General features: G+C 43.4%; 1 protein-coding gene across 7 annotated transcripts in view; it reads left to right on the top strand.

The window, feature by feature from the left end:
* The window catches only part of CASK (calcium/calmodulin dependent serine protein kinase), a 450595-nt gene that overhangs the window by 68574 nt on the left and 359266 nt on the right, over window positions 1-22755 (top strand). The gene's annotated exons all lie outside the window — the stretch shown is intronic.

The raw sequence follows: 22755 nt of genomic DNA, 5'->3' as shown, positions 1-22755 counted from the left end.
AAGTTGGTGGGAATGTGACAACATCAGGAGTACGAAAGTTTTGTTTACGCTATCAGGAAACACAATCTATACAAAACAAAGAAGAACAGCTGTTGATGATAGGAGAATAAAACAAATTTGCGTCAGGGACAGATAGATGTTATCTGCGGCCATTAGCAGTGAACTGAGTGCAACTGGTGTTTTTGTCTGTGCAAGAACGGAACGGAGAAGACTAACGGTGGTTGGCCTAAAAGGTAGGGTTCCCTGAAAAAAGCCATTGCTGAATAAAAAGCAGCAGCAGAAACGAATACAGTGGGCAAATTAACACATTGCATGGACAGAAGGTCAGTGGAAACAAGAGATATAGAGTGACAAAACTAAGATATCGATATTTGGTAGTGATGGGAAAAAATATGTGAGACGTCACATCGGGGAAGAGGTACATCCAGATTGCGTTCAAGCGACAACAAAGAATCCTACAAGTGTTATGATCTGGGCATGTATGACAGCGGTTGCTGTTGGCCGCCTTTGTCATAGATGGCACACTGAACAGCAGAAAGTACATTGACACCATCCTACAACCAAAACTTCTACCTTCTATCAGGGATCTTTTTCCAGATAATTACCCATTTTTTTTTCCAGCAGGATTCAGCTCCCTGCCACACTGCACAGATATGCAAACAGTGGTTCAAGGAGAATGACATACAGGTGCTGGGATGGCCAGGAAACAGCCCAGACCTGGACCCCATAGAACATTTGTGGTTCCGTTTGAAAAAAATGGTACATCTGAGGCGTCCATCCAGTAAAACACAATTAATTGAGGCTATAATTGTCTCATGGCACCATATAATAAAGAAGGAAGAGCTCCAAACTGGTCGGCTCAATGCCAAGTCGCTGTACTGCTGTCTTGAAAAATAAAGGATACCCAACGAAATACTGATAGGGTGAAAAACTCTGTGTACTGTACTAAGTGTTTTCACTGCATAACTTCCCTTGTAATGCTGAATTCAACACAATAAACAAAGGTCAAATATTTGCATTACATTTCCTTTCATTTGATATATGAATCATTGCACTGCATGAAGTGTAACAGTTTTTCTAAGCATTCAAAGTTGAAAAACATTAAAATTTCAAAAAGTGTCCGCAATTTTGGCCACCACTGTATATATCTCTCTATGTGGGGTATTCAATTAGGCTGCGAAAAGTCGGAATCTGCGATAATTTATGGCCGATAACGTCATTTTCGCCTATTTCAATTATCCCCGTATTCAATTCCATGTTTTACATGGCGAAAAAAAGGGCAGAATTGGGGGTTTAGGGGTGCAGGCTTCAAAAAAATAGCCTATACCTCTGGGAATGTTATTTAAAAAATATACTGTCAAAAAAAGTAAAAAAATAAATAAATTGGGACAACCCCAAAAAAATTATTTTCAAAATTTCGGGTGAAAAAAAAAAAAAAAAAAGGGAAACAGTGTTTAAAAATAGGGAAATAGGTTCAGGGGTATTCTGTTAGTATGTGGCAGGTCTTTTCTAGAATAGTCTAATAGCGGCAGGTGCATTATTGCATAATTTTTAATAAATTACTTTAGGGACTTAAAAATATGCTAGTACCCATTTTCATGTACCCCAAATTTGATGGGACCACTTAAAAAAAAATGAAAAAAACCACAAGTGCTCTTCTGCATCACTTCTTCAATGTCGGGGGGAAAAAACACCTGCTGCAGCTATTTAAAGACCCGACTTTCTTCTGCAGGCAAAAACGGGGGTACCCATAGTGATCCCCCTTGTCTGGACATCTTTAGGGGGTCCTACAATTTCCAGAAAATTCCTGTTGTTTTATGTAGATCCCAATTCGGCGGGTCCCGTTTTTGCTAATTTTAAATTGAATACGGGGATAAAGCTGGCACGCGCCCGATACTTTATCCCCAGAAAAGCTCCGATGTGGATCGAAAAGTCCAGCATGGACATATTTCGCTCCCTAATTGAATACGGACCTAAATCTCTAGTAAAGGTTTTATAATCTTTTTTTTTTTTTATCAAACTGTTAATGGTTATTTAACCATTACTCAGTATAATTTTATTAACAAATCTGCATATATATTTTTTAATTATACTGAACCGTTTAAACAGCTAAAACTGTTAGCCAGTTATGTGGTTAATAACACATCCTGGTCTAATACTGTGCATTCTGGAGCTCTTCTCAACTGGAACCAATTCTAACAGTTCCTTGTAGATGCTGTGCAGAGAAGTGAGAAGCATAAGGGCCACTGGCTGTTAGTGTGGGGACACAGTCAACTAGTGTATTATTTATAATAACATGAATCTTTTTTTGTTTTATGTGTTACTGTATAGTAGTACAGTTATTGGTCTTAAGGGAATTGGTAAACAGGAAATGATGGAGGTCATTTCAGAAAATGTGAGTTGAGAATGTTGGATACAAAATTATATTGATATATGCAGAACAAATTGAAAACAACATTACATTTTCTCTTGGGAAAACAAATTGCATTGTAAAGTGCCGCGTCACATGCATTTGTGCTGATCTTTTCAATGTGGGTTTTTTTTTCTTACCAGAGCACTGCTGTAATTGTTGATCCTGTGCTCATCTAAATTGCTTTGATTACAACACCTCATGATCTAAAATTAATGTACAGCTACATGGTCGCCAGTGCGCAATAGATGCAGCCATTGTGCTATACACATGATATAACTAGATACTAGGAAGTTTATAGTCTTGACAGCTTTTAAAGTAGCTTCCTTCACTGTATTGTAGTTGACTGATACAACTTTTTAGTCTTGTCTTAAGTTAACTCTTGTCTCTGGTAAAATGTGATTGAAATTAAAACTTGTATTTAAATAATTATAGAAGCAGTACCCAGCAAATTGGTCTGAATTCTGGCCAAGCATATAGTAGCTATATTTTATACTAATTGGAAAGTTATATCTGCTAGTCTGGTGCTTATATTGTGATGCATTTTACATTCATTCTTAAAGTGCCATCTGTTTTTTGTGTTTTGGACGGCTATTACATAAACATTCTTAAATATGCTTTCTGAATAATTCGGACACACTACAATGAATTTAACAGCTAGTTTAAAATTGTACTGTTTATAATTTCACATTTATTAAAAACAGATGCTGAAGATAATCTTGATATTTTGATGCATTTATATGTAGCTGTTTATAGAGAGCTGTAGCTCCAAGCCTTTCTTCTACTATTACAGTCATTTTATTGATTCTATCCATCTTAATGTAGAGCTGTAGCATGAGCAGAAAATAATCTCCCTGCTGATTTATTGAGAGCACGGCAAAGATAAAGACATGGTGCCAGCAGTTTGGACTCTGGCTTTCTGTAAATAACTACCGTATCCTAAATTTTTATGGATTAAAATCTTTATTTCTGTATGTGACCGAATGCCCTCGCTCCGCCAGGTGATCACAGGATTTTGACACTGCTAGAAAAGAGGTTGGTTACTTGTCCCTGAGTAGCCTGAGTGGGCTTACTCCCAGGGATTCCCTCTCCCCATCAGTAGCCAACTGTGTAGTGGTTTCTTAACTTCCACTACCAGACTCCTACACTGGCACCTGGAACTGCTCGTTCTACCATGGCACCTGTAATGGCCTAGTTCTGGGTATGTTTGGACACACTGCAGCAACACCACCTGGGTAGTGTCGGCTAATTCCCACTTGTCCTTCACTATGGACCAGTAGCTGGCAAAGGGTTAGGCACTGGGTTCAATCAGAACAGCTGGAGTATGGAATAGCATTTGGCACTACTCTGGTAGTCACGAATACAAGCAGATGCAGGCATTAACTCAGGGCTTGACAATTTTTCCTAAAATCTAGGAGCCAGGATGTAAGTGTAGGAGCCAGATACTGTCCCCCCCAAAAAATTACAGGCGTGATGTGTGTTATGCAACTGTATTACACATTATACTAGTCCACAAAATGGTCGCAGTTGAATGGATATAGTAACATGGAGGCCCCCTCACTGCTCTGCACAGCTCCCCTGCTCCACCCCCCCACCCTCCAGTAATAATGGGCAACATTTCATATAAAACAATAGTGCCAGACAGTACAACAGAACCCTCCCTCCCCTCGTGGTCACACCACTATCTCTCTGAAGCCGCTCCGCAATCCCTGGCCACGCATAGACCCTATTACCGGGGAGTTCTATGCAGCCAGAGATAGGAGACCGTAGACAGCCGGGACGTACAAGGAGGATCAGCGTAGACTGATACAGACAGCATGGGTCAGCGCAGGATGGGACGGACAGGAGGAGTCAGCGCAGGATGGGACGGACAGGAGGAGTCAGCGCAGGATGGGAATGACAGGAGGAGTCAGCGCAGGATGGGACGGACAGGAGGAGTCAGCGCAGGATGGGACGGACACAGGCACTGCAGTCACTGCAGACGACACTCAGCATGAAATGAACGCCGCAATACTATAGGCACGAATCCTTGCGGGGGCTGATGAGGATCTGCTTCCTCTCTCACTGCAAAATCATGGTTGCCATCTTGACCACGTAAGCCAGGACTCCAGCCACACACGGTTATCATTCTTTAAGAAAGGAGAGGGATAGTCTTGGCACACCAAATCCATAAGTTGTAAAGAAAGAAGACTCCTTTTTGGAATGTGTGTGTGTGTGTATATATATATATATATATATATATATATATATATATATATATATATATATATATATAGTGACACAGTTAGGTTAGGGGGTCCCTCTCCTGGGTAGAGGACTCCTTCCTTACACACACACACACACAGCAGCAGGGAAGCAGCACACCAGTCTGGATGCAAGTACAAGCTGGTCGGCGCCAGTCTTTATTGTGCAATATCAGAAATAACAAAGAGAAAACATAAACGTAAATCCTAGCCCTGTCGGGACACTAACTTCACAGGTAGTTCCCTCACTACCAGAACCTGGCAGGGCCTAATGCCCTCGCCAGCAACAAAGCACAGCACAGTACTCACAGATAGGTTTTCCAAGTGTCTCTGAGCAAACTCCCTGTCTGCTCTCCCAGGTGAAACAATCAGCCCTCAACACACTAGGCTTATATTGGCCACTCTCAGGTGGGAACCCAACCAAGCCTGTTACCAGGCTAAGAGAACCAAAACCTGGAGTGGCCGTGGGTGGAGCCCTCCCTCTCCTCTCACCCACAACCCCCAGGTCCCAAACCGGCTTTTCAAAAAACCGAAACTCAAGCCTGCTATACTGCAGACTTTCTCCTGGGGGTTTAAAACACAAAAGACAGGAATCTGGGACAAATGTACCTGCCACAGACCACTTTACCAGTGATCCTATCAATCTCTCTCTCTCTATATATATAATACAGATCAGCCATAACCTGCCTAATATTGTGCTAATCCCTCATACCGCCAAAACGTCTCTGACCAATCGAGTTATGAACTCCACAAGACCTTTGAAAGTGTCCTGTGGTATCAGGCACCAAGACTTAAAAGATCTGCTGTTTAAGCTCTGTAAGTTGCAAGGTCGGGGCCCTCCATGGCTTGGACTTGTTTTCTAGCGCATCTAGCCCCCTATAAGTTATTTTATATTTTCTATATATAATTGTTCCCCAAAAGAAGTCTTAATTCTTCTTCCTTTACTACCAGTGTTAAATCACTGACTCCAGGGAGCATTACTAACCTCTGTTGTTTGTTTGTATATCTCCTCAGTGACTTATAATACTGCATTGTTGGTTCTATATATGAAACTTCCATACCATGTACACATGCTGTACTTAATCCCCTTTTGTTTTCTTTCTCTCCAAATTCATTATCTGCTAACTTTAATTTCTTTTTTTTCTCCTGCTATATTAACCACTTAGCTGCCGCGTGGCTGGGTTTTCCCTGACATTATTGCATCTGCGACCAGTCAGAAATGCTCACTGGGCGGTTGCAGGAAGACCATCTTAATGCAGCAGCCTATATCAGAGGGACCTCCTGGTCCCCCTGCACTCAAGGTTTCCCCCTTAGTGTGTCCCATTCACTGCTGGCCAATGATCGGGCAGCCCAGATGCACCCCTACCTGGTGGCTGAAGGGCAACAATGACTTCAAAGGAAACCGAGCATCCACGGCATCTCTTCCTCTGTGTCCCAAGGCATCACTAGACATTTTAATAACTAGGTGAGAGAGAACAATGCCCCTTTTCCCCAAATTGGTGATAGTGATAGCTGGTGGACCCATATTGGTTGGGGGCATAATACACATAGGTCCGTATTCAATTAGCAGCGGAAAGTCCAAATCCGCGGATGACGTCATTTCGCCAGGTGGAAAGTTTCCGTCGTATTCAATTGCAAAGACTTTTTCCACGTATGTGAAAAGTCTATGCAATGTAATCAGCGGTAAAGTTTCAAAAAAGCAGGCGGAAAAAAGTGCTGAATTTCAGTTTTGGGTTGCAAAGGTGGGGAAACCACTCTGAACCCTTGGGACAGGCCCGCAAAGAATAAATGTGTTAAAGAAATACACCCCAAAAAATTACTTTGAAAATGGGGGTGAAAAAGTCCAAAGTGGGGGTGTACACACAAAAACTAGCAAAATAGACTTTAGCGGGGGTCTGCAAGTAGGGGTGAGATGTTTTTTTGATTTGCAGGTGCTTGCTGAAGGTGCGGTTTTGACGTCACTTAAAACTTCACCTTAGCGAATTTAAACCATGCTTGCACCCATTTCAAGTACCTCAAATTTGACAGGACTACTTATTTTCTCCCAAAAAACTTGCTTAATGCTATTCTTCACCACTTATGCAAAGACGCTATATAAAGGCAACTGAAAGCACTTAAGTACCCCAAATATCTTCAAGGGGGCTAATCGGGGACATCTTTACTGATCCCCAATGTTAGTGCATCTTTTGGGGGGTGTTAGGCTGATTTCCCCATCTCTGACAGCACTTTTTTGCCTGTTTCAATTTTGCCGGGACACGTTTTCGCGTCCTTTGGAATTGAATACGGCAAATAGCGGGGGCGCGTACGAAAACTTTTTGCGTCCAAAACACGCGAAGTAGGCAAGAAGTTCGGCAGGCAGAAAAGTATCGCGGGTGCAAAACTAATTGAATACGGCCCACAGAGGGAGATTTATCAATGCTTGGAGAGATAGAAAGTACCAACCAATCAGCTCATAACTGCCATTTTTCAAACACAGCCTGTGAAATGACAGCTTCTCTAATTGTGCTTGACTACTGTAGTATGCTTTGTGTTGACCTATTATCTAGCAGACTCCAGTGTCAGTTTTCCTATAAGATTCATCTATGTATTTTACTCCATTTTCTCCATCCATTTTGCAAAGTTTCCAGTCCCTGATGTAGAGAATCATCACTATAGCTTTTTGCTATTCCCACCATGCTTCATGGTACAAATGGTCTACCTAATTTAGAGATGTGCATGTATATAAAGTGGCATTGTTTTTGCATGAGCAAAGATTTGTTTACGCACTTGCATTTCCATGTCAATATTTGAGTTACATTGTAATTGTGTGCAACCTTAAATCTAGTGTATAGATCAGTGCTTCCCAAACTTTGTGTGCGTGGCACCCTTATTTTGTCAGAATTTTTTCGTGGCACCCCTAAACCAAGGGTCACACATAGACACATTTATTTACATACAGATCCGGTCATATATTCATACACACACACACGCTGGGACAGACAGACAGACAGAGTGAGTCACACAGTCAGATGCATACGAACATCAGGGTCCCACATACATACAGGCAGACTGCGATACCTCTATCATGTTGCTTGATGTGGAGCCAGCAGCTCCTTCCTTCATGCTGTACTCCCGTCCTCTCTGCTGGGCTCAGAGGAGCATGTGATGAGCACCAGCATAGAGCAGCAGGAAGGAAGATCTGGAGCTGCCTGTTGCTCTGTATCCCGGCCGACACCCGGTCCTTTCCTAATGCGGTTCTCTTAAAATAGGGAGAACCGCATTGCTACAGAGTCTGGCTAGGAAGAACTCCTTGTTCTCCCTGTAGACGGAATAAAAATATTATTAAACGCTCGGCGGTAGACTGGCTCGCGCGCCACCCCCTGTAAGTGCGTTGCTTCACCCCAGGGTGCTGAGGCACACAGTTTGGGAAACACTGGTATAGATGCTTCTGGAGCAAAGATGCGTTAACTTTAGTTTGTCCCTGTTCAAAGTAGGTGCAAAATTTAATGTTGCTTAGCTAACCTACTTCAAGATTTGCATAAACTCAAAAATAAAACAAAACTGTATGTCTAGCTTGTATTTGCAGAACCATTGCTATACTGTACTTGCGTTGTCTTGTGCTTGGACAAAATGTTGAAATGTATTTTATATACAGTGCATCCGGAAAGTATTCACAACACTTCACTTTTTCCAAATTTAGTTATGTTACAGCCTTATTCCAAAATGGAATAAATTAATTTTTGTCCTCAAAATTCTACACACAACCCCCTAATGACAATGTGTAAAACGTTTGAGATTTTTGCAAATTTAATTAAAAAAAAAAAAAAAGGCACTAAGAAATCACATGTACATAAGTATTCATGGTCTTTGCCATGAAGCTCAAAATTGAGCTCAGGTGCATCCTGTTTCCACTGATCATCCTTGAGATGCTCCTACAGCTTAATTGGAATTCACCTGTGGTAAATTCAGTTGATTGGACATGCATACACCTGTCTATATAAGGTCCCACACTTGACAGTGCATGTTAAAGCACAAACCAAGCATGAAGTCCAAGGAATTGTCTGTAGACCTCCAAGACAGTATTGTCTCGAGACAAAAATCTGGGGAAGGGTACAGAAAAATATCTGCTGCTTTGAAGGTCCCAATGAGCACAGTGGGCTCCATCATCCGTCAATGGAAGCAGTTTGGAACCACCAGGACTCTTCCTAGATTTTGCCGGCTGTCTAAACTGAGCAATCGGGGGAGAAGGGCCCTAGTCAGGGAGGTGACCAAGAACCCGATGGTCACTCAGAGCTACAGCATTCCTCTGTGGAGAGAGGAGAACCTTCCGGAAGAACAACCATCTCTGCAGCAATCCACCAATCAGGCCTGTATGGTAGAGTGGCCAGATGGAAGCCACTCCTTAGTAAAAAGCCCATGGCAGCCCACCTGGAGTTTGCCAAAATGCACCTGATGGACTCTGATCATGAGCGACAAAGATTGAACTCTTTGGCGTGAATGCCAGGCGTTATGTTTGGAGGAAACCAGGCACTGCTCATCACCAGGCCAATACCCTCCCTACAGTGAAGCATGGTGGTGGCAGCATCATGCTGAGGGGATGTTTTTCAGCGGCAGGAACTGGGAGACTAGTCAGGATAGAGGGAAAGATGAATGTAGCTATGTACAGACACATCCTGGATGAAAACCTGCTCCAGCGCACTCTTGACCTCAGACTGGGGCGACAGTTCATCTTTCAGCAGGACAACGACCCTAAGCACACAGCCAAGATATCAAAGGAATGGCTTCAGGACAACTCTGTGAATGTCCTTGAGTGGCTCAGCCAGAGCCCAGACCTGAATCCAAATGAACAACTCTGGAGACATCTGAAATGGCTGTGCACCGACTCTTCCCATCCAACCTGATGGAGTTTGAGAGGTGCTGCAAAAAGGAATGGGCGAAACTGCCCAAAGATATGTGTGCCAAGCTTGTGGTATCATATTCAAAAAGACTTGAGGCTGTAATTGCTGCCAAAGGTGCATCATCAACAAAGTATTGAGCAAAGGTTGTGAATACTTATGTACATGTGATTTCTTAATTTTTTTTTTTTTAATTAAATTTGCAAAAATCTCAAAAACTTTAGCCGTTGTCTTTATGGAGTATTGTGTGTAGAATTTTGAGGACAAAAACGAATTTATTCCATTTTGGATTAAGGCTGTTACATAACAATGTTGAAAAAGTGAAGCGTTGTGAATACTTTCTGGATGCACTGTACATTGACATTGTGCATAAATTTTGCACTTGGCTCCGCCTATATATTTTAAAATTGCGTTTATGTTTAACCCTATGTTAACTATTAAAACAAAAATTGGGTAGTTTGGGAAATGTTGGGTACATTTAAGAAGTATTGAAGATAAAAGGAGTCTTTCCACATTTCTTCTATGTCTTACCATTCCTGGTCATATTCTGTGTTTTTCCTAGCAGCATGGAATGCACATTTAGTTGGAAAAAACAAAAGGCCAGTACAGTATAGATGGTGTTTTGCAGTTCCCCCATCTCTCTTAATACACACAGAAAAAGCTATCGGTTTACCACATTACTATATTCCTTTCACCTTTGCTTGCATTACATTTCGTTAATGTTGTGCAGACACATTATTCACTGCTTGCTTTGTCCTTTATCTAGAGGCCGATCATTCCAATTTGTTTTAAATCCACACCTCCTAATTTTGAGTAAAATTTGAAAGCCCAGTGACTGAAGGAATCGAGTTTGTCACTATGGAGAAAAGACTTGAAGATTAGTTTAGATACTAAAGTGCACTTTATTAACATTTTTATCCAAGGTTTCATGTCTAAAAAAAAAAAAAAAAAAATTAAAATCCAAATTTAAATGATTTATAGATTTATTTTTGAAGTTTTAACTAAAATAGGAAAACTTCACTCCTACTTCTTAATGAACAGTACCACGCCATACAGACCAATAAGCTTGGGGCCTAATTCAGACCCGCTCGCAAGCGGGTCGATGGTGGCCCAGTGCGCGAGCCCCAGAGTGAGTGAGTGAGAACTTCACTCGCTCCGGGTCTTGCAACAAAACGGGGCGGCTGTCGCTGATGATCGACAGCTCGCCCCGTTTTGTAGGCAGGTAGGGGGGGGGGGTAGCTGAACAAACTGAGGCTTTCCCGAAGGAACGCCTGCCATTTGTGGGCGGCCCTACTGACATCACTCGTGATGTCAGTAGTGGGCTTCTTGCTCTATTAGAGCAGAAATCCACTCGGCATTGCGAGTGCTGAGACCCTACCTTAGGGTCTCCTTGCAATCCCAATGGTCGCGATAATCGCGACCATCTCCTGCCCGCTCGCACTAGCTGTGGGTGGGCACCCACAGCTCAGTGAGCAGACAGAAAAAATAAATACTCCCCGCCCTGATTCAGAGCTTGCGCTCGCAAACAGCGAGCGGCTCTAAATCAGGCCCTTAGTCCACAAAGAAACTTAGAATGATTGTAAAAAGGATAAAAATCTCAATTTAGGTTTGGCATTAATACATTTTGTTTTAATAGAGGCTCAGCTGTTTGCCTCTCTCGCTAGTTGCTTTTCTAGTTAACTCAAGTTGTATTATTTTACTCCTCTCACTTTATATTTATAGTTATTTTTTTGGGTCAACAAATGCAAATGAATGTGAATTACATTGTATGGGGGCAAATTAATAAAATGTGGGATTTTTATCTCCCAGTTTAAGTGCCCGGAGCTATTCAATTACTGTCCTCAACTAACCCAGTGGGTGCACTTAAGGCAGATTATTTCTGTTCACACCTCAAGAGGGAGCAAGCAGTAAGCATTGACTAGTGTTTTTAGGGCTACTCACGATGTTACTGTGGGTGGTAATTGCATAGCTCAGGGCACTTAACCTGGGAGCTATGGTTTACTGCACCTTAGCCGTGGGCTTGCCATGGGAAATAATTGAAAGGCCTGGGGCTTAAGGAAAGTACAGCGGCTAATTGAATTGCCCCCTTTGTTTATAAGTTTAGAAATTATTTCTATTAAAAAAATAAATAATGCAAACATATGTCTAATATGTCTAATTGAGGTCTCTTATAAACTTTAAAATAGGTATTGAGATTTCATAAAAATAGTCAAAAGCTCATGTTAGGGAATTAAAAAACAAAACTGTAGCAAGGCTTACAGATATAGGCCCGTATTCAATATGTTTTGCACCCGTGATACTTTTTCGCCTGGTGGACTTTTCGCCTACATCGCCTGTTTTGGGTGCAGAAATTTTTCACGCGATTCCCCGTATTCAATATGAAAGTATGCGAAAACGGCACCCGGCGATACTTGAACAGGCTTAAAGTACTCTCCAAAATGAGATATTCACCTTGGCACCCCCCAAAAGATGCACTGACATGGGGTATCACTATGGAGACCCGTAAATTGGCCTGATGAAGGTATTTGGTGTATGTAAATGGTCTCAATAGGTGCTGTTTTGCATATTTGTATAAGGGGTGAAGAATAGCATTTTCTTGTATTTTTTGGAGAAAATAACTACGCCCAGCAAATTTTGGGTACCTAAAAATGGGGGGTAGCATATTTTAAAGTTGCTAAAGTATAGTTTAAAAATACGTAAAAAATCCACCTGCTGCAAACACCTGCAATCAAAAAACACCTTAGGCATACTTGGGGACCCCCTGTAGTCTGTTTCGCTAGTTTTTAAATTTGGCCCCCAACTTTTTTTTTTTTCTACCCCAAAATGAAAGTAAATTTTTGGGGTGTAAGTATTAAGATTTTTTTTGACTGTTTACTTTTTGGGGGACTGTCTTAAGGCTGCACGGGGGTTCCCGCAACGCTGTACCCCAAAGCTCCAATTCTGCACTTTTTTCCGCCTGCTATTCATAAGCGTAACTTTTTTGCCTATTACATTGCATTGACTTTCCACCTAGACGGAAAGTCTTTGAAATTGAATACAGCAACACTTTTCCGCCTGGCGAAATGACATCGACAAAACTTTTTCACCAATCTCTGCTTTTCGCTCTAAATTGAATATGGGCCATAATATACAAATGGGAATTTTTTAAGTTTTAAAAAGATAATGCTACTTAAAATAGGATTTTGGTACTTACCGATAAATCCCTTTCTCCGATTCCACAGGGGACACTGGAGCCTCAGTACAATGGGGTATAGGAGTGTGTTAATCGGGAGCCGACACCTTGAAATAAAAAACTACTGGTAGCTAGCTCCTCCCTCTCTATACCCCCACCCAGGTCAGTCTAAAAACAACTGTGCCCGAGGGGAGCTGGAAAGTAAGGAGAAGGAGACAGAAAAGCTACATTAATCACATTTACAAAAGATAACAACATATACATGAAAACAAGAACAGGTCAGTCACACAACATTAAACGCAGCGTCTGAACCTGTAAAAACAGTAACAATGCAGGTAGAACAGCGTAGGGAGGGTGTCCAGTGTCCCCTGTGGAATCGGAGAAAGGGATTTATTGGTAAGTACAAAAATCCTATTTTCTCCTTCATCCACCAGGGGACAGACTGACCTGTAAGGGGGTATAGAAGGGGAGGAGCTAGCTACTATTCAAATTTATTAAAGTGCCAGCTCCCGGTTATTCCACATCTATACCCCATTGTACTGAAACTCCAGTGTCCCCTGTGGAATCTGAGAAAGGGATTTATTGGTAAGTACCAAAATCCTATTTTCTCCTTCATCCACCAGGGGACACTGGAGCCTCAGTACAATGGGGACGTCCCAGAGCTTACATCCCGGGTGGGAGAGCGCTGAGAGCCCTGCAACACCGCACGGTCAAACTCCGAAGCGGAGGCCGCAAAAGTATCAAAACTGTAGAATCGTAGGAAGGTATGCGTGCCTGACCAAGTGGCTGCTCTACAAAGCTGGTTTAAGGAAACCCCGCGAGCAGCCGTCCATGAAGCACCTACCGAGCGCGTAGAATGCGCCGTAATAGGACCCGGTGTTTTTTTGGAAGCCACCACATATGCTTGCCTAATAGTGAAGCGAATCCATCTAGAAATGGTCTGTTTGGAGGCCGGCCAACCTGGACGGGCCACATCAAACCGACTGAACAAAGCATCTGATTTACGGAGGGAGGCAGTCCTGTCAACGTAAATCCGGAGTGCTCTGACTACATCCAAGGATCTTGAATTGGAAGAGTCATCCTTAAACACCGGAACCACGATAGGCTGGTTTATATGAAAAGCTGTCACCACTTTTGGAAGAAAAGCCCTTTGAGTACGCAGCTCCGCCCTATCTTCATGGAAGATAAGATAAGGAGGGCGGCAGGATAAAGCACTGAGTTCTGACACGCCTTGCCGAAGCGAGTGCCAACAGCAGAGCCACCTTCCAGGTTAAGTACTTTATCTCCACTCTCTGTAATGGCTCAAAAGTATCAGACTGGAGGAAGGCCAACACCAAATTCAAATCCCATTGTGCCGTGGGAGGCACAAAAGGAGGTTGAATCCTCAGAACTCCTTGGAGAAAAGTCTGTATATCCGGGAGCAAAGCCAATTTTCTCTGAAAGAAAATGGACTACGCGGATACCTGTACCTTTAATGAACCAAGACAAAGGCCTGCTGTGAGACCAGCCTGAAGAAAAAGAATGAGACGTGATACCTTAAAGACTTACAGAGGAGAATTACCTCTCACACCAAGCCACATATGTCTTCCATATGCGGTAGTAATTTTGAGAAGTGACTTTCCTAGCCCGAATCATTGTGGGAATCACACTAGAAAGAATACCCTTTTTTCTGAGGACGGCCCTTTCAGTAGCCAGGCCGTCAAACGAAGCCGCCTTAAGTCGCGATAAACAAATGGGCCCTGAATAAGGAGGTCGTCCTGAAGAGACAGTGGCCACGGCTCGTCTATTAACAGATTCTGTATCTGGGAGTACCACGCTCGTCTGGGCTAATCTGGTGCTATCAGAAGCACCTTGATCCCTTCTCGTTTGATTCTTTGAAGCAGACGCGGAATGAGCGGAAACTGAGGGAATAGGTAGACGTAATGAAACTTCAACGGAGCAGTCAGTGTGTCCACTGCAGCTGCTCGTGAGTCCCTTGTTCTGGAGTAGTAAATTGGTAATTGGTGGTTTAACCTTGACGCCATAAGGTCGGCTTGAGGATAGCCCCACCTCAGAGTTAGTTGCTGTAACACCTGAGGATTGAGTGACCATTCCCCTGGATGAACATCCTGCCGACTGAGGTAGTCTGCCTCCCAGTTTTCTACTCCTGGGATGAAGATCGCAGAAATCGCTACTGCAAATTCCTCTGCCCAAAGCAGAATCCTTGTTACCTCCCTCATGGTGGCTCTGCTTTTTGTGCCGCCCTTCCTGTTTATATACGCCACTGCAGTGGCATTGTCCGACTGGATTCCGATTGCCTGCTCCTCCAGCAGCGGATGCGCCAGCTGGAGAGCATAAAATACAGCTCTCAACTCTAGGATATTTATGGGCCATCTGGCTTCCTGCTGCGTCCAGTGCCCCTGAAAATGCTTTCCCAGAGTCACTGCTCCCCAGCCCCTCAGGCTTGCGTCCGTGGTGAGGAGGGTCCAATCCCACACCGCAAACCTTTTCCCCGCCAGCAGGTGGGGAAGGTTCAGCCACCAAATGAGAGATGTTCGAGTCTGAGGCGCCAGGAGAACTCTCTGATGAAGAAAGAGGTGGGATCCTGACCACTGGGACAGGAGATCCAGTTGAAAAGGACGGGCCTGAAATCTTGCATACTGAATCGCCTCGAAAGCCGCTACCATCTTCCCAAGAAGGCAGATACAGAGATATACAGACACTCGGCGATGTTTTAAGACCAGGTGCCCATATGCTGATTGTCTTGCGGCCGGAAAACTCTTTGCTGCACTGTGTCCAGTATCATTCCCAGGAATAGTAAACGCTGTGTAGGGATCAGGGAGGACTTTTTGAAATTTAGTATCCAACCGTGTTGCAGGAGGATGCTCTGAGTTAAGCGAATGTCCCTTAACAGCCGAGCTTCCGAAGAGGCCTTTATCAATAGATCGTGTAAGTATGGAACAATGACGACTCCCTGACCATGCAGTAGGGCCATCATTGCCGCCATAACTTTTGTGAATACTCTTGGAGCCGACGAAAGTCCGAAAGGTAGGGCCTGGAATTGAAAATGCAACTCTAGGACCGCAAAACGAAGGAAGGCCTGATGGGGGGGCCAGATTGGGATGTGGAGATAAGCGTCCTTTATGTCTAAGGACACCAGAAACTCGTTCCTGTCGAGACCCGCTATAACGGATTGGAGAGATTCCTTCTTGAATTTGAAAACTCGAAGATGAGTGTTTAAATCCTTGAGATTGAGTATGGGCCTCATGGAGCCGTCCGGCTTGGGCACCACACACAGGCTGGAATAAAACTCTTGACCTCTCTGGTGGGTCGGAACATTCACTATTACCTGAGACAATAACATTCTTTGTATTGTCTCCTGAATTTCTCCTCATTTTTCTGCAACCAGAGGTAAACTGGTTCTGAAAAAACGAGAAGGAGGTTGGACCCTGAAGTCCAATTTCAGGTCCTGGCAAGACTGGATACAAATGTCCTTGAAGCCTAAAAGGCACGCCCCAACCCTGGGATCCCCCAAATGAGAAGGAAGGGCGTCATGCGGCAGGCTTGGCAGCTGCCTTGTCCTGCTGAGTGTTGGAGGCGGCTGATGCTGAAGCTCTACCTCGGCCTCTGGAACCTCTGGAGAAGGCTGGACCTCCTCAGGAACGCCCTCTAAATCTTCCAGAGGCACGAAAGGATCGAAAGGAGGGACCTGTCAAAGGTCTTCTAGTAGGAGGAGGAGCTGCAGATGATAGGTAAGTGGATTTCCCACCTGTAGCTTGTGAGATCCACTTATCTAACTCCGATCCGAAAAGTACCTCCCCAGTAAAGGGAAGGGCCTCTACCGCTCTCTTGGACTCTGCATCTGCCTGCCATTGACGCAGCCACAGAGCCCTTCTAGCAGATATAGCTAATGCTGAAGATCTGGCGGATAGATTACAAATGTCCTTAGACGCTTCCCCGAGGAAAGCAGCCGACTCTGCAATCTGTTCTGCTAACTGAATTAAGTCGTCAGTTTACGTACCTGTCTTAATCTCAATGGCCTTATTTACCCAGCAACTAACCAGTGCTGGACGCATCAAAACCCCTGCAACTGAATACAAGGATTTCAATGTGTGTTCCATCTTCCTATCCGAGGTTTCCTTTAGGGAAACCGCGCCAGGCACCGGAAGCACCGTTTTCTTTGAAAGACGGGCTACTGACGGGTCCACTGCTGGAGGAGTTTCACATAATCTCCTGTCGGGTGGAAAGGGGTAATAAGACAGATATTTTTTAGACATATGACATTTTTTGTCTGGGTGTTTCCATGCGGAAGAAAGAATCTCCTCATCCAGCTCCTCTGATGCTGGAAAGGTAACAGACTGTTTAAATCTTTTACCGAACATAGATGGTTTTTCAGTAACCTCTAAATCCTCTACATGCAACACCTGGCGTACTGCTGAAATTAAAGCATCCACGCCATGAGATGCAGGTTCGGGGTCCTCAGTAATGTAAGTTTCCTCTTCCTGAACCTCGCCCTCTTCAGTGTCCTGCAACTCCTCATCTGACTCATCCCAGTGCAAGGGATTATGAATCAATCTACTAAGGACCTGAGCAGGAGGAGAAGAAGAAGCAGGTGGGGCCTGGGACATTGCTTTTGTAAGTCCCTCAACAGATCTGGCCAGAGAGCGAGCACAATCTGGTTCAGCTGTTGTTTGTCTCAGCCTCTCCCTGTCCTAAGGAGCTGCTTCCAGCTCTGATGACAGATTTGATGTAACTGCAGTCAATTGATCAGAGCACCTAGGCTGGACTACAAGATCAGTATCTTGAGGTAAAAACACACATTTATCACACAGTAAGGGGGTATAGAGGGGGAGGAGCTAGCTACCAGTAGTTTTTTATTTAAAGGTGCCAGCTCCCGGTTAACACACTCCTATACCCCATTGTACTGAGGCTCCAGTGTACCCTGGTGGATGAAGGAGAAAAATAATTTCAACCTTTATTTTATTGTAATTGCTAACAGATCCCATTTCCACAGGACAGCTACAAATCCCAGTGGTCTTTTCCAAAATGGGTTTGGGTTGTGCAGTTTGTGGCTGGTTAGAGTGGAAATATTGGCAGGTTTGTCTAGCTGTTTTTTTTTTTTTTTATTATTCTGTTATGTAATAACTAGGACTGAAGTCAGTCAGAGACCATTTTGGGTTAAGTCTATAGAAATCTACTGACTCCAGCTTCATTTAAAACTGATATTGTATACGTGATTGGGCATGTACAAGCATCTATAACTGCTCATTCTCAATTTCCATTTCTCCTCCAGATCAGTCTGATGTGTTTCTGAACACATTAATCTTATCATTATCAAAACAAAGACCAGCATAACGGTTTGTCCTCTGTTCTGAAAACCAGTAAAGTTTTGTTCAAAACGGGAATAAAATCTATCTTTATAGTGAAGTTGAAGTGTCCAGACTGATTTGTGTGATTGCAGTACACACTGTAGAAATTTTGGGCCCACCTGATAGATATTGGGTCATTGGCCGATAATCTTTTATAGTGTTCACACCATCAGTGCCCAACGGGCTGGCCAAAAACCCGTAGGATCGGCTCCTGATATAGCATGTGCTGCACATGCGATGTCATTCATGTCATTTTGGTATCATTCGGAAAATGCAGTGTGCACGAACCTTGTCCAATGACTTCTAATTCATTTACATTCCCCTATGAAGAGGAGACTATTTGGAATTGAAGGTATTGTTTGTTTAGAACTAAACTATTATTGGGTAGTGTGCACGCTGACCATCATCCGATTTCGGGATGTTTTGGTCCGTCAAAATAAGTTGTTTCAATCATTTGCCAAATCTTAGTGTGTATCCAGCTTAAGAAACTGATAATTATGCCAATAATGTTGTTACAGTACAGACTAGTGATAAGTGAAGAGTACTAAACGAATGTCGGTACAGCAGTGACAGTGGCATATCTCTAATGGGAGAACCCTGTTGATATAGATTCACTGATATCTGTGTTACTGCTCCCTCTCATTCTTTTACTTATCAACTTTTTATTGAAACAAAGTAAATGGGGAGGACAGAAGGCGAGAAGAAGAAGGATGGGGGGGATGGGGGGTAGGGTGGAAAAATGTGAAAATATATTCAAGCATGACATAATCACCGGTTAGTGAGGTTTAAGATGGTCAGTAGAGGCTACAAAGGCCAAGGCCAGAATATGTGGAGCAGAGTACCTTCCTCCCACTACCCCGACAGCAAGGTTCTGATAGAGAGAAATATTTTGTGCAAGCGGTGTGGGACCATGTACCAGCGCAGGTATATTTTCAGAGAATTCTGGTGATGACTGACCAAGGAAGCCAATGAAACTAAGTTGGACCAAATCTGTTCCCAGTCGTCAGTTCCCAGGGATTACTGTGTCACATTCCCAGATATACTTGTGAGGAGCCAAAAGAGGGGAATGACATTATGAGAGAAGAGGCGATAAAAGGTGGAAAGCAAACTCTTAGCTGAAGATCGAAGAGAGCAGTAGAGTGATTAAAGTGTAATTATCTAACTCTGTCAGCGTGACCAAGCGAAGAATAAAAGCTACAAAGTTGTAAATACTGATAAAAGCAGTGGGAGGGAGACCCAAACTTGTCTTGAGTTTCATGAAGGAGGGAAAGGATCGTAATGGTGCAAAATTAGTTCAGAACAGTAGAACGAGTCTAATCCAATGTTGCTAAAACCGGGAGATAATTCTGGATTATCCCACAAAGGAAGAAGGGAGGGAGAAGACAGAAGATCAAAAGCTTTTGTAGATCTATCCTAGACTGCAACAGTGTAGGCAATTGTAGGAAACTTTAAGGCAGAGAAATCCCTACGAGACTGTAGCCTGTGTGCAGCTTTGCAATTGTGATCCTTGCTGAATCAGGCCCCAAGTCACTTGTGCTTAATTATGGATATCCTTAATACCTGGCCTGTTAAGGTGCCTTGAGGACTGAGTTTGGGAACCTCTGTATCAAATTTCTTTAAATATCTCTCTAGCGTATACTCTACAGTAACTAATAAGTAATTATTGGCAGAAGTGGTCTCCCATACTGACAGGGAAACAGTTGCACCACTGGCAGGAAACACTACCTTGGAATAAAATATGTTTGATTTATTTTTTGCTACATACTCAAGTCTGGAGAGTGCCTTCATTACATATAGGAATAGTGTGTGTGTTACAGTTTGGGCCCTTCCCCTGGTGGATACTGGCCTTGAATGTGCACCCCAGCTGCTGGAGTGAGAGATATATATTAGATACCCCTGCGCTATCACTTCAGGTTGTCCTTTAAAAAAGCATAATAGTCCAGCAAATTGATACTCCACTGTGTGTCGGGACATGTGGCACTCAAATCCTTTTGTGTGTGATGACAGCTGCCCTTTTGTTTACCCGGGATTCACAGGGTATAGATATCCTATAAAATGTAAAAAGAAAAGGGGGCGCTCTATCGTGCATGAATCAGTTTATTTAAGACACAAAAAAACACATCTCCAGGTAACAAGATAATGGATTCGTGCCAAGTCACAAAGCTCTGTGGACTGGATACCACATGATAGTATACTGCACCCCCTTGGTAATACTACGTCTCGACCGCTGGTCTCCACACCTCACTGTAAGCCCGCTCACAAGTCGCGATCTGTGAACCACCGGAGCTCCACGCCAACGAGGAGGACGCCGGGGGTGTGCAACAATAAATCAGTCAAGCCTGACTGTTTACATTTTATAGGGGTCATATATATAGATAGATATACAGTCAGGTGCATAAATATTGGGACATTGACAGAATTTTCATATTTTGGCCTCTATTCACCACCACAATGGCTTTGAAATGAAACAAACAAGATGTGCTTTAACTGCAGACTTTCAGATTTAATTTGAGGGTAAATACATCCAAATCAGGTGAACGGTGTAGGAATTTACAATGGTATCTATAGTGCGTGTGTGTGTATATGTATGTATGTGTGTGTGTGTATGTATGTATGTATGTATATATATATATATATATATATATATATATATATATATATATACACACACACACACACACACACTGATATACTCAGTCAACATGCCAATATGATGAGCACTTTTTTGCTCTGGCTGGAAATGTTCATCATTGGCTGATGGATTACACAGTATGTGGATGTTTTTTGAATAATTTTTTTTTTTTTGCACATAAACAAGGTGTGCTGACTGTCTTTTATGGACATTTGGGATTATTCATGTGAGATATGATCATGCACCTGCTGTGGAATTCAACGATTTGAGTGTGCAGGCTTGTGTATATAGAATTTAATTTTTATTTTTTTCTAGTTTTAAAACCATTTTTTAAATGAAGGAACAAGAAAGCATGTTGACAGATGGACAAAGTGTATTGGAAAGCAGGGAGATTATGTAGAAAAATGTATGTATTTGTCTTTTCTGAAAGTTGATTAAAATAAAGTCTACAGCCAGTGTGGATAAATTTTGACTAGCCCTCGTGTGTGTATGATCTCAGATGTCCTGACTGACTCGTCAACGCCCAGCCCAAACCCCTGGACCTAGAAACATGAAAATCGGGAGTATATTCCTTTCATGACGTAGGTGCCCACTAAGAAGGGATTTTTCAAAATTTGACTCCTAAGGGGGTGAAAATGGCTAAAATGTTTCTTCCCCCTGTGCTATGTCCTGCCTGACTGTCTCATCGTGGCTGTAACACAGTTCATATTCAAACACCAACTGTCATCCCAAGTGCTGCCAAACATCACTGGCAGTTGGTGTGGCTCCCCAATTTAAATAGTGAGGGAAGGAAATGTGTTACTGCAGAGGCGAGATAGGTAAACGTGTTACTACACAGGGGAGGGAGTCGAATGTCAAATGTTCCACATTCCCTTCCTTCACCCCGTAGTAACACAACACTGGCGAGGGAGGGGAATGTGTTACTACAGAGGTGAGATGGGGTAATTTTACTAAATAAATAATTACTACAGGTGTGTCTGTGAGGGTAAAGTGTTACTACAGGTATAGTGTTCATTCTAGGTCCAGCGCGGGACAGGGCGCCGGACCGTAGAAAGGGCACTCACGCGCGCCACCAGTTTGAAACTGATTGGTACTTGCTCTCTCCACTTTATCTCTACCGAAGGCTCATCTCTCCTCAAGTGTGCAACTGCTATGCTGACATTAAGGAGATCTATCTGTATAGTTCCTCTCAATTGCTATTGCATTTCAGTGGACATATGTTTCATGCGTTTTTACACCCGAGCCTTTTTAAAACTACAGTATTTCTGTACAGTAGTTTTTGTTTTAAGTACTGCAAGTGTTCAGTATAGTGTTTACTTTTGTAATTCAGTAGGTAGATTTGTTGCAGTTTATGATATACACAAGTCTGGGTGTATATTCTAAGGTTAGAATACATATATATTGATAATATAATGGGGTAGATGTATGAAGCCCAGAAGCGGTATAAGCGCACGTTATGTGCGCTGATACCGCTTCTCCCCGATGTATGATCGGGGGTCTGGGCGTTAAATGACAGGGGCGCTATGTGCCCCTGTCATTATCTGCGCTGCTATCTACAAGATAGCAGCGCTGATAGCCTAGGCTATGTACGAACGGTCAGATCGTCTGACCGTTCGGCCGGCTGTAGCTGTCGTTACCGACAGCTACAGCCTGGCGCTAGCCTATCCCCACAGCAGGGACAACGCTGTCCCTGCTGCGGCGGCTACCGGCTCCAGGGCTCCACGCGGGGATCTCGCGATACTTGCGAGATCCTGCGCATGCTCAGTGGAGCCGGCCGGGTAGAGACACAGCGCATCAGCACTAGGCTGATGCGCTAGGCTGATGCGCTGTGGTCTCTAGCGGGTAGCGCCGGAGGGGGCAGTTAACGCTCCCCCTCTCCGGCCAATGAGATGTTTATACATCTCATCGGTAGTGCTTCCTGCTTCGCCTCGGTAAAGAGGCGAAGCGGGAAGCGTTATAGCGGCACGTTAAGTGCCGCTATAATACATCTACCCCAATGGGTTCTAACTACAGATGTTCTTTTCCCATGGAAATTCCATTACCACATACTTTTTTTTTTTTTTTTTCCATGCTAGG

This window comes from Taudactylus pleione, unplaced genomic scaffold (assembly GCF_031769625.1).
Source record: "Taudactylus pleione unplaced genomic scaffold, aTauple2 ptg000026l, whole genome shotgun sequence".
NCBI lineage: Eukaryota > Metazoa > Chordata > Amphibia > Anura > Myobatrachidae > Taudactylus > Taudactylus pleione.
The sequence above is the reverse complement of the archived record's forward strand: the minus strand, read 5'-3'. Positions and strand labels throughout refer to the sequence as shown.